We start from the raw sequence: 9,467 nt of genomic DNA, 5'->3' as shown, positions 1-9,467 counted from the left end.
CCTCTGACTCCTTTCCCGCGTAATTTTGCCTGCTGGGAAATCTTACGAACCAATCAGATTAGACACGCAAGGGAACCCCCGCGTTTTCCACCCAATCAGCTGGTGGTTGTTGTGTGTCTAAGCCGGTATTTAAACTGGGTTTAAAGCTAAAGCCGTTTAGTGCAAAAAAACATGAAAGTGACTCAGACTCTGAGATCACTGCGGAGCCATTACATCAGTCTGAGTGTGCTCCGTCTTAGTAATAAGTAAAATATGCTCTTAAATAGTAATCCGCTTTCCAGTAAAATTATTCAGTCATGTCCAACAATCATAGTAGTTTTGCACTGGAGATTTTGTCTTTAAAGGGGCAATGTCTTATAGTCAAAGAGTCAAAGTCTTGTTGCAAATATATCTTGTGCGTTGGTAGTGTTCCACCTGCTCCAGAGGTAATAGTCACTCTGAAGGGGAGTGGTTAAGGGGGAAAATATGTACAATTAACATCTGCACCCATTAAAAGATTCAATTTCACTATTCTAGAAGAAGTGTAGGGGAGTTCTACTCGTGTCCTGAGCTAGTTTTAAATCTCTCAACCGACATCAAAAAGATTGTGCTGAAGAAACTGCGCAGATCCAGCAGCATGTGTTGAGAGAGTGAAAAGAGAGTTAACGTTGAACTTGAAATGTTAACTCAGTTTCGCGCTCCATTGCTGCTGCCAGACCAGCTGAGTTTCTCCAGCATTTTCGGCTTTTATTTCAGATCTCCAGTATCTGCAGTATTTAGATTTCATTACGTTAAACAGATTGCCTGGTCATTACCATGTTACTGTTTTTGAGGTCTTGCTGTATACAAGTTAAATGCTGCGTCTCCTATATTTCACGCAGAGGGCGGTGCGTGTATGGAATGAGCTGCCAGAGGAAGTGGTGCAGGCTGGTACAATTACAACATTTAAAAGGCATCTGGATGAAAATATGAATAGGAAGAGCTTAAAGGAATGTGGGCCAAATGCTGGCAAGTGGGACTAGATTATGTTCGGATATCTGGTCGGCATAGACGAGTTGGACCGAAAGGTCAGTTTCCTTGCTGTACAATTTTATTATTGCTAATCAGAGGTACATAATCTGCTAGGATGGTCCTTGAGATAACGGATGTTAATGAAAGTGATTTGTAAGTGCACTCCACAACCCCCTTATTTCTTTTATGTGGATCCTGAGTCCCACCACTTTGTACTCGAGGCTACGGCTACTCTGACTAATAGACTGCCAACTGGTTTCATGGCCTGATCCTCTCCAGATGCCCAATCTCTATGTGTGAATGTAATGGAAAGAACTGCATGGTTTGACCTTTGTGTCTCAAACAGCAGATCCTTGGCCAGTATCCACAGAAGACCACTCCCTTCGTGACTCCCTCGTCAGGTCCACACCCCCCACCAACCCAACCTCCACTCCTGGCACCTTCCCCTGCAACCACAGGAAATGTAAAACTTGCGCCCACACCTCCTCCCTCACTTCCCTCCAAGGCCCCAAGGGATCCTTCCATATCCGCCGCAAGTTCACCTGCGCCTCCACACACATCTATTGCATCCACTGCACCCGATGTGGCCTCCTCTACATTGGGGAGATGGGCCGCCTACTTGCGGAACGCTTCAGAGAACACCTCTGGGACGCCCGGACCAACCAACCCAACCACCCCGTGGCTCAACACTTTAACTCTCCCTCCCACTCCACCGAGGACATGTAGGTCCTTGGACTCCTCCATCGGCAGAACATAACAACACGACGGCTGGAGGAGGAGCGCCTCATCTTCCGCCTGGGAACCCTCCAACCACAAGGAATGAACTCAGGTTTCTCCAGTTTCCTCATTTCCCCTCCCCCCACCTTGTCTCAATCGGTTCCCTCAACTCAGCACCGCCCTCCTAACCTGCAATCTTCTTCCTGACCTCTCCGCCCCCACCCCACTCCAACCTATCACCCTCACCTTGACCTCCTTCCACCTATCACATCTCCATCGCCCCTCCCCCAAGTCCCTCCTCCTACCTTTTATCTTAGCCTGCCTGGCACATTCTCCTCATTCCTGATGAAGGGCTCTGGCCCGAAACGTCGAATTTCCTGTTCCTTGGATGCTGCCTAACCTGCTGTGCTTTAACCAGCAACACATTTTCAGCTCACTCCCTGATATGGATCTTGATTAGAAATCAAGTGGGCACTGCAGGGGGTCATGGTCTGACTGCCCGCTTCTGTTCCTCAGAGGCTGGAGTTTGATGGTCAGAATTGAATTTCAATTTAAAGTGCTAACTTTTCCTTTAGAGTTTTTGTGTTTATTTTTCTTCCAGTCCACTTCAAGGCACATGTATTAAGTAATGGAAGCATCAGATTAATTGAAAATAAAAGATTTAGAAATCTGTTTGTCTTAGCCATGATTTCTTTGAGTGAAGTTTTCATTCCAATTTATCAGTAATGATGTTTTAAGAAAGGACAGCATTTTTAAATTCATTCATTGAATATGGGCATTGCTAGCTTGGCCAAGATTTATTGTCCATCTCAGTTACTCTTGAAAAGGTGGCAGTTCCAAGATTTTGATCCAGTGATAATGAAGGAATGTTCATATTATTCCAAGTTAGGTTTGGAGGGGAATTTGTAAGTGTTAATGTTGTCGTGTATCTGCTGCCCTTATCCTTCTAGATGGAAGTGATTGTGGGTTTGGAAGGTGCTGTCTAATTAACCTTACTGGATATCTATAGCACAGCTCACCTCCACCTTCTCAGGGCAACTAGGGATAGACAATAAATGCTGGGTAGACAGTGACTCCCATGTCCCATGAATGAACAACATTTACTGGGTGTGTCAGTGATGGAGAGGTTGAATGTTCATAGATGTGATGTCAGTCAAGTGGGCTGCTTTGTTCTCGATGGTGTCAAGCTTCTTGACTGTTATTGGAGCTGCACCCATCCAAGCAAGTGGAGAATATTCTATTACACTCCTCAATTGTGCCTTATCAATGGTGGAAAGGCTTTACGGAGTCAGGTAGTGAGCTAGTTGTCACAGGATTCCTAGCCTTTGACCTATTCTTGTAGCTCCAGTACTTAGTCCAGTTCAGTTTCTGGTCAGTGGTTACCCCCAGGATGGTGATAATGGGGAATCAGTAATGTTAATGTCATGGGGCAATGGTTAGGTTTTCTCCTTTTGGGAGACAGTCATTGTCTGCCAATTATATGGTGGGAATGTTACTTGCTATTTATCAGTCCAAACCTGGATATTGCCTAAGTCTTGTTGCGTTTGGATATTGACTATCTGAGGAGTCATGAATGGTGCTGAATACTGTGTTATCATCAGCAAACTTCTCTACTTTTGACTATATGATGAAAGGAAGATCACTGATGAAGCAGCTGAAGATGGACCCTACCCTGAGGAACTCCTGCAGCCATGGTCCTGGACCTAAGATGGCTCACCTGTAACAACCCATAACCATCTTCCTATTGGCCAACCAGTGGAGAGTTTGCCCCAAATCCATTGACTCCCATTTTGTCAGGACTCCTTGACGCCACACTCAGTCAAATGTAATTTTCATGTCAAGGGCAGCCACTTTACTGGATCTCTGGAAGTCCTTGCATAATATTTGATTTAATACTGGTTAATATCAGCTAACTTAACGTCTGCAGTATTTTCATTTATCCAGCATAACCTCCAAAATCTTACATTCAATGCTATAACTAATGAGGGCATCTATCCAATATGCCTTCTTAATCATCTTGTTAATCTGTTCTGTTGCCTTTTGGAATTTGTAGATATGCACACCATGGTGTCTCTGATCCTCTGAATGGCTTGCTGTCTTACTATTTATTATGTAGTCCATTGCTTTGTTAGTCTTCCAAAAATGCATCACCTCACATTTATCAAGATGAAATTCTATTTGCCATTGTTCTGATAATCAAAAACTTTCCTGCTGGCTGTTTACCAGGTGTGTCATAACATGTCCGAACAGTTTGATTTACAATATCAATGTTAAAAATCACACAACACCAGGTTATTGGGAGGTACAAACTTTTGGGACACTGCTCCTTCAACAGGTAGCTAGCTGAGCAGGATTATAGTGTCATACAACTGATGCGATATGTTGAACAAACCTGAATTGATGGTAAGTCTTTCATCTTTTAGAATGGTTGCAGGTTTTGATTCATTAAATCCCAGAACTTCTTTCAAGTTACATTCCTGAGATAACTTAAGGTTTTATAAAAAAAAAAGGTGACATCTCAGCTCAGACAATGCATTAAAGGTGTTCCAATCTTGAGTCAGACTGGTTCTATTTCCAAAGTAGGAATTTATAAAATGTCACATGGATTGAGTGCCTACAGTTTGTGTGCTTTTTGAACAAAATGGAATGTATCTGCAAATGCAAATTCACCCCATAAACTTATATGTATGTATGCGTGCGTGTGGGGGAGAGACAGAATGAAAGAGGGAGTGTGTGTGTGTACATGCATGCATGCATGCTTGATAGAGTGTGTGTGAATGTGATGGAGCATATGCCTATGAGAGGGTGCGTGCGTAAGTGTGATTGTGGCGGGGGGGAGGGATGTGTGTGTGTGTGTGTGCCTGACAGAGTGTGTATATGTGTAGTCACCTGTAGTGTAACATGAACCTGAGATTCCAGTTGAGGCCATCCTCATGGGATAACCTTAAGTTTCTCAGGAAAGTGACTTGAAAGAAGTTCTGGGATTTACATGTTAATGAATCGAAACCTGCAACCCCATTCTAAAAAATTAAAGACTTAACAGCAATCTAGGTTTGTTCAATATATCACATCAGTTTCTGAGACTTTGATCTTTTACTGTAAATTCTGTGTCCTATGATCCTGCCCTAGTAGCTACGTGATGAAGGAGCAGCGCTCCGAAAGCATGTGCTTCCAAATATGTAAACCTGTTGGACAGTAACCTGGTGTCGTGTGATTTTTAACTTTGCTCACCCCAGTCCAACACTGGCGCCTCCACGACATAAAATATCTATAGGTGAGATGTCTCCCCAGTTCCTCTTCAAGTATTCGGCCCCATGTGATGCAGTGTGAGTGTCCCTACCTTTGGATCTGAAGGCCCAGGTTGATAGTCACCCTTGCTCCTGGGGAATGGCATAACATACCTGAACATAAAAAATATCTGTAAGAGGTAGAAACTATTCCTGTGGAAATTTTGCCTTTTCATGAAGTTCCTTTAAAATGTGTCCTTTTGTGAAAGGAAGGAGGGGGCACTTATTCCATTTAAGTACTTGATTTAAACATAGAATCATAGAATTCCTACAGTGTGCAAGCCGGCCATTCAGCCCATCAAGTCCACTCTAAGACTCCAAACAGCATCCCAACTCTGACCCCAACCCATCCTTGTAATCCTGCAATTCCTGTGGCACTCCAACCTAACCAGAACATCCCCTGAACACTTAAGCATGACCAATTTAGCAATGGCCAATCCAACTAACCTGCACATCTTTGGACTGTGGGAGGAAACCGGAGCTCCCAAAGGAAACCCACACAGACACAGGAGAATGTGCAAACTCCACACAGTCACCCGAGGGTGGAATCAAACTTGGGATGCCTGCTGCTGTGAGGCAGCAGTACTAACCACTATGCTGCCACATGTCCATATCAATTGAATATAAAACTGGTAGAAATAAACCCCTTGGCTACAATTCTCTAATTTCAATTCATTAATAGTCTTCCTTTAAGAAAGGTGATATATTGAGAGATCATGTTGTACATATTCTCTAATCAACCTGTTCATATATATTTTGAAACAACTCTGGAGCAGCTGTGACTTGAAAAACATTCTGGAGTCCTGTGAGCAGTTCTGGTTGCTCTGCTATATGAAGGATATCGTTAAACTGAAGAGGGCTCAGAAAAGACTTACCAGGATGTTGCCGGGAAAGGAGGGTTTGAGATATAAAAATATCTGGGACTTTTTTAACTAGGTATAAAATCATGAGGAGCATGGGTAAGGTGAATGACAAGGGTCTTTTCCATAGGGTGGGGGAGTTCAAAATTAGGGGCAGGAGTATATTTGTTTTAAGGTGAGAGTAGAAAGATTTACTAGGGATGTAATGGACAACCTTTTTACAAAGTTCGTGTGTGGAGTGAACTGCCAGAAAAAGTGGCCGATGCAGGTACAGTAACAATGTCTAAAAGACATTTGGATAAGTCCATGATTAGGAAAAGTTTGGAGAGATATGGGCAAAGCGCAGAGAGCTGGGATGAGTTTAGTTTGGAAACATTGTCAGTGTGGACTGATTGGACTAAAGGGTCTGTCTCCATGCTGTCTGACACTATTACTGCACCCTAAGAATCCTTGGGGCAACACGTTGAGATATTTTAAATAAGTTGTTCAAAGTTGATATGAGACATGCCTTCTGGTCCAGAGGAAGGGAAAATACCACTGCACAAAGAATCCTACTGGGGGAACATGTTTATTTTTCAACCTATTTTCTAATCAACACATGCAAGACGTTATGACACACCTCTGGAGCAAGTTGGACTTGAACCAGGCCTCCTGCCATAAAGGTAAGGACACTACCACTATGCAAGAGCCCCAGGGAGGGAAAACCTTTTCTTAATTTAATCTACTTTTCTAATCAACCTGAGAAGAATGTTATGTCAGCTCTAAAACAGGTGGGACTTGAACATGGGCCTCCTGGTTCTGGGGTTGGGACACTACCACCAAAAGACCCCATTAGGGGAAACATGTTACTTTTATGTAATTCATAAGAACACCTGTCAGTTGTTAATATAAAAAGGCAGTAATCAGGATTCCTGACACATTTCCTTTTGCTTTCCCAGGTAAACTAAAGCATTGTAGTTCCACACCATTTACTCTCTTGTTCTATGTGTCCCCCTTAGTTAGGAATAATCATATTCTAGAATAAAAAGGCTGGAGCTTCCTGGAGGATTTCTGGCTGCTGGACTGAAACCGATACTTTGTTTATTAGACACATGTACAGTGTGACAGTGAACGTTTCACCCTGGGATATACATTTATCTAATAATCCATTTCTACTTTACAAAAAAAAATCTGGTGGATCCAAGGCATTATTTTTCAGTAAGAAAATAATTATGTTGTAAAGAGCAGTTAATACGGTATATTTAACTGATAAAATATACAACAGATAGATTGTATCTCAGAGCTATGCTGAGGTGACTCACCAGTTTAAATCTGAAATTTAACAGCAATTTATTCAATGCTCTAAACCGTTCTCTCGTGATTATAGCAACTTCCACCTATTTCTACAGCTTGTTTCTTTTGAATCTGAACCAAGTTCAACTAATCAAGTACAAGCACAAAACTACACTATTGGTGCAATTATATAGATTTTTAAAATCAACCCATTCAGACATGTTGTAACACACTTCCAGGGCAAATGAGACTTGAATCCAATGCAATTTCAAACCAGAGGCGGTTAACAATCAACTGTGGCTATATACTTACTTAGGTCAGACTGGGTAAAAATGGTAGATTTCCTCTCTTAAAGGGCATGAGTGAACTAGACAGGTTTTTCACAACAATCACAGATAGACAGGGCAGTGAAGAGGCTTTTGGTACACTGGCCTACATCAATCAGGACTGAGTAAAGAAGTTGAGAAGTTATTTTGCAAGGACATGGATAGGGTGAATGCCCTCAATTTTTTTCCCAGGGTTGGGGCCTAGAGGACATCAGTTTAAAGTTCGAGGGGAAAGAACAAAAGGGAACCTGAGAGGCAACCTTTTCACACAGAGGGTGGTGTGCATATGGACAGAGCTGCCATTGGAAGTGATTGAGGCGGGTACATTAATAACATTTAAAAAGGCATTTGGACAAATACATGGATAGAAAAGGATTAGAAGGATATAAGCCAAGTGCAGGGAAATGGGGATAGTATGGACAGACATTTTGGTTAGCATTGACTAGTTTAGGTCAAAGGGTCTGCCTCTGTGCCGTAGGACTCTAGGAGATATGTGATTTCCATTAGACTAGCTCTTTGTCCCAGGTTTTTATTGAATTCAAAGTTCCCCATATGGTGACATTTGAACCAATGTCCTCAGACCAGAAGCCTGGGGAGTCTGAATTACTAGCCCAGCACTTTATCATTACCTCACTGTCTCTTGCTATTTTAAATCAGCCTGAGGCAAGTTTCCTTTGAACCTGGACTTTCTGGTTCAGAGACAGTGGCATTACCACCTGTGTTGCCTCTAACCTTTGCAGCTGCTGCACAGACTTCATGACAGCAACCTCTGGAACCAGAAGCCAGTAGGTGTGCACAGACCACCTGAGCAGCTTAGAATAAACAATACATAAGAACTAGGAGCAGGATTAGGCAATTCACCCCCTCAAGCCTGTTCCTCCATTCAATATGAATAAAGCTGATCTCATTTTGTGGATAAGCCATGAGAAATACAGGATATTGGAGGGTTTGTTGTGTGGGATGCTCTTCAGAAGGATGATGTGGACTTGAGTGGCCTGCCCCCACATTGTGAGGATTCAATTTTTCTATGAAAAAGGCTATGGATAGAGAATCAGTACCTGGAGAATTAACCTTAAATTACACGTCAACCCCCTCTGCTGGATTGTGGAGATGCAGCACTAAGTCAGATCTACCAACAATTTATACAATAGCACATACAACATTGATAAATGTCCAGAATATTTTGCATAGGTGTAATCCAGAAAAGCATACTAAGCCAATCATAGATAAATGTTTAACCAAAGAAAACTGAGAACCATGAAAGTGGAGGGGAATTTGAAAGGCAAGATTTAGGAAGGTTAGTTCTGCGGTTGGGTCGGGACAACTTAAAGCATTCCTCAATGTTGGGAATTGCTTTGGACTAGGATAGCTTAACAATAGGATCTTTTACTTCTGCCAGTTATTGATTTTTATGGCTTGCCATTACTGCATTGCTGAACATTGGGAGTTTTTCTTTTAAGCCAACAAACTGGCAGCATATATTTCATCTGTGGCTGCATTTAAATGTGTTTTTGTACGTTGCTTATCTATGTATTCAGGAAGATATTCTGAGCATTATTGCATTTGTCAGGGTTGTGATCATGATGCCATTTTTAGTTTAATAAATGCTGGGCTTTAAACATTGACATTTTGATAATGACAATTTCTTTTAATTTGGGAATTTCCGTGAAATGGAGTAAAACTTTTCATTTCAGCATCTAAAGTCAGAGTCTTCTCACACTATTTTGGTCAGTTACCTCAGTTCACTCACCTGCAATAATAAACTGACATGCCCACCTTAAATCCTCATTTCTACAGCAGCTGTTCCACTGATTTATTTCATTATGCTCAATTCTAGTCATCTTTGTGCAGCAAGACACTAAGAGGCTCTTACATTTACAATTAAGAATGTATACTTTTCATTTGTCAGTGTGGATTTAATTTAGAATCAGATCCGAACAATTGATTGTATTTTAATGTTACACGCGAAGTGATCATAGTGGTGGACTGGAGCAGGGAGAGAAATGTAATCACGG

Source organism: Hemiscyllium ocellatum, chromosome 28, assembly GCF_020745735.1.
Source record: "Hemiscyllium ocellatum isolate sHemOce1 chromosome 28, sHemOce1.pat.X.cur, whole genome shotgun sequence".
Lineage (NCBI taxonomy): Eukaryota > Metazoa > Chordata > Chondrichthyes > Orectolobiformes > Hemiscylliidae > Hemiscyllium > Hemiscyllium ocellatum.
Note: the sequence above shows the minus strand (reverse complement) of the source record.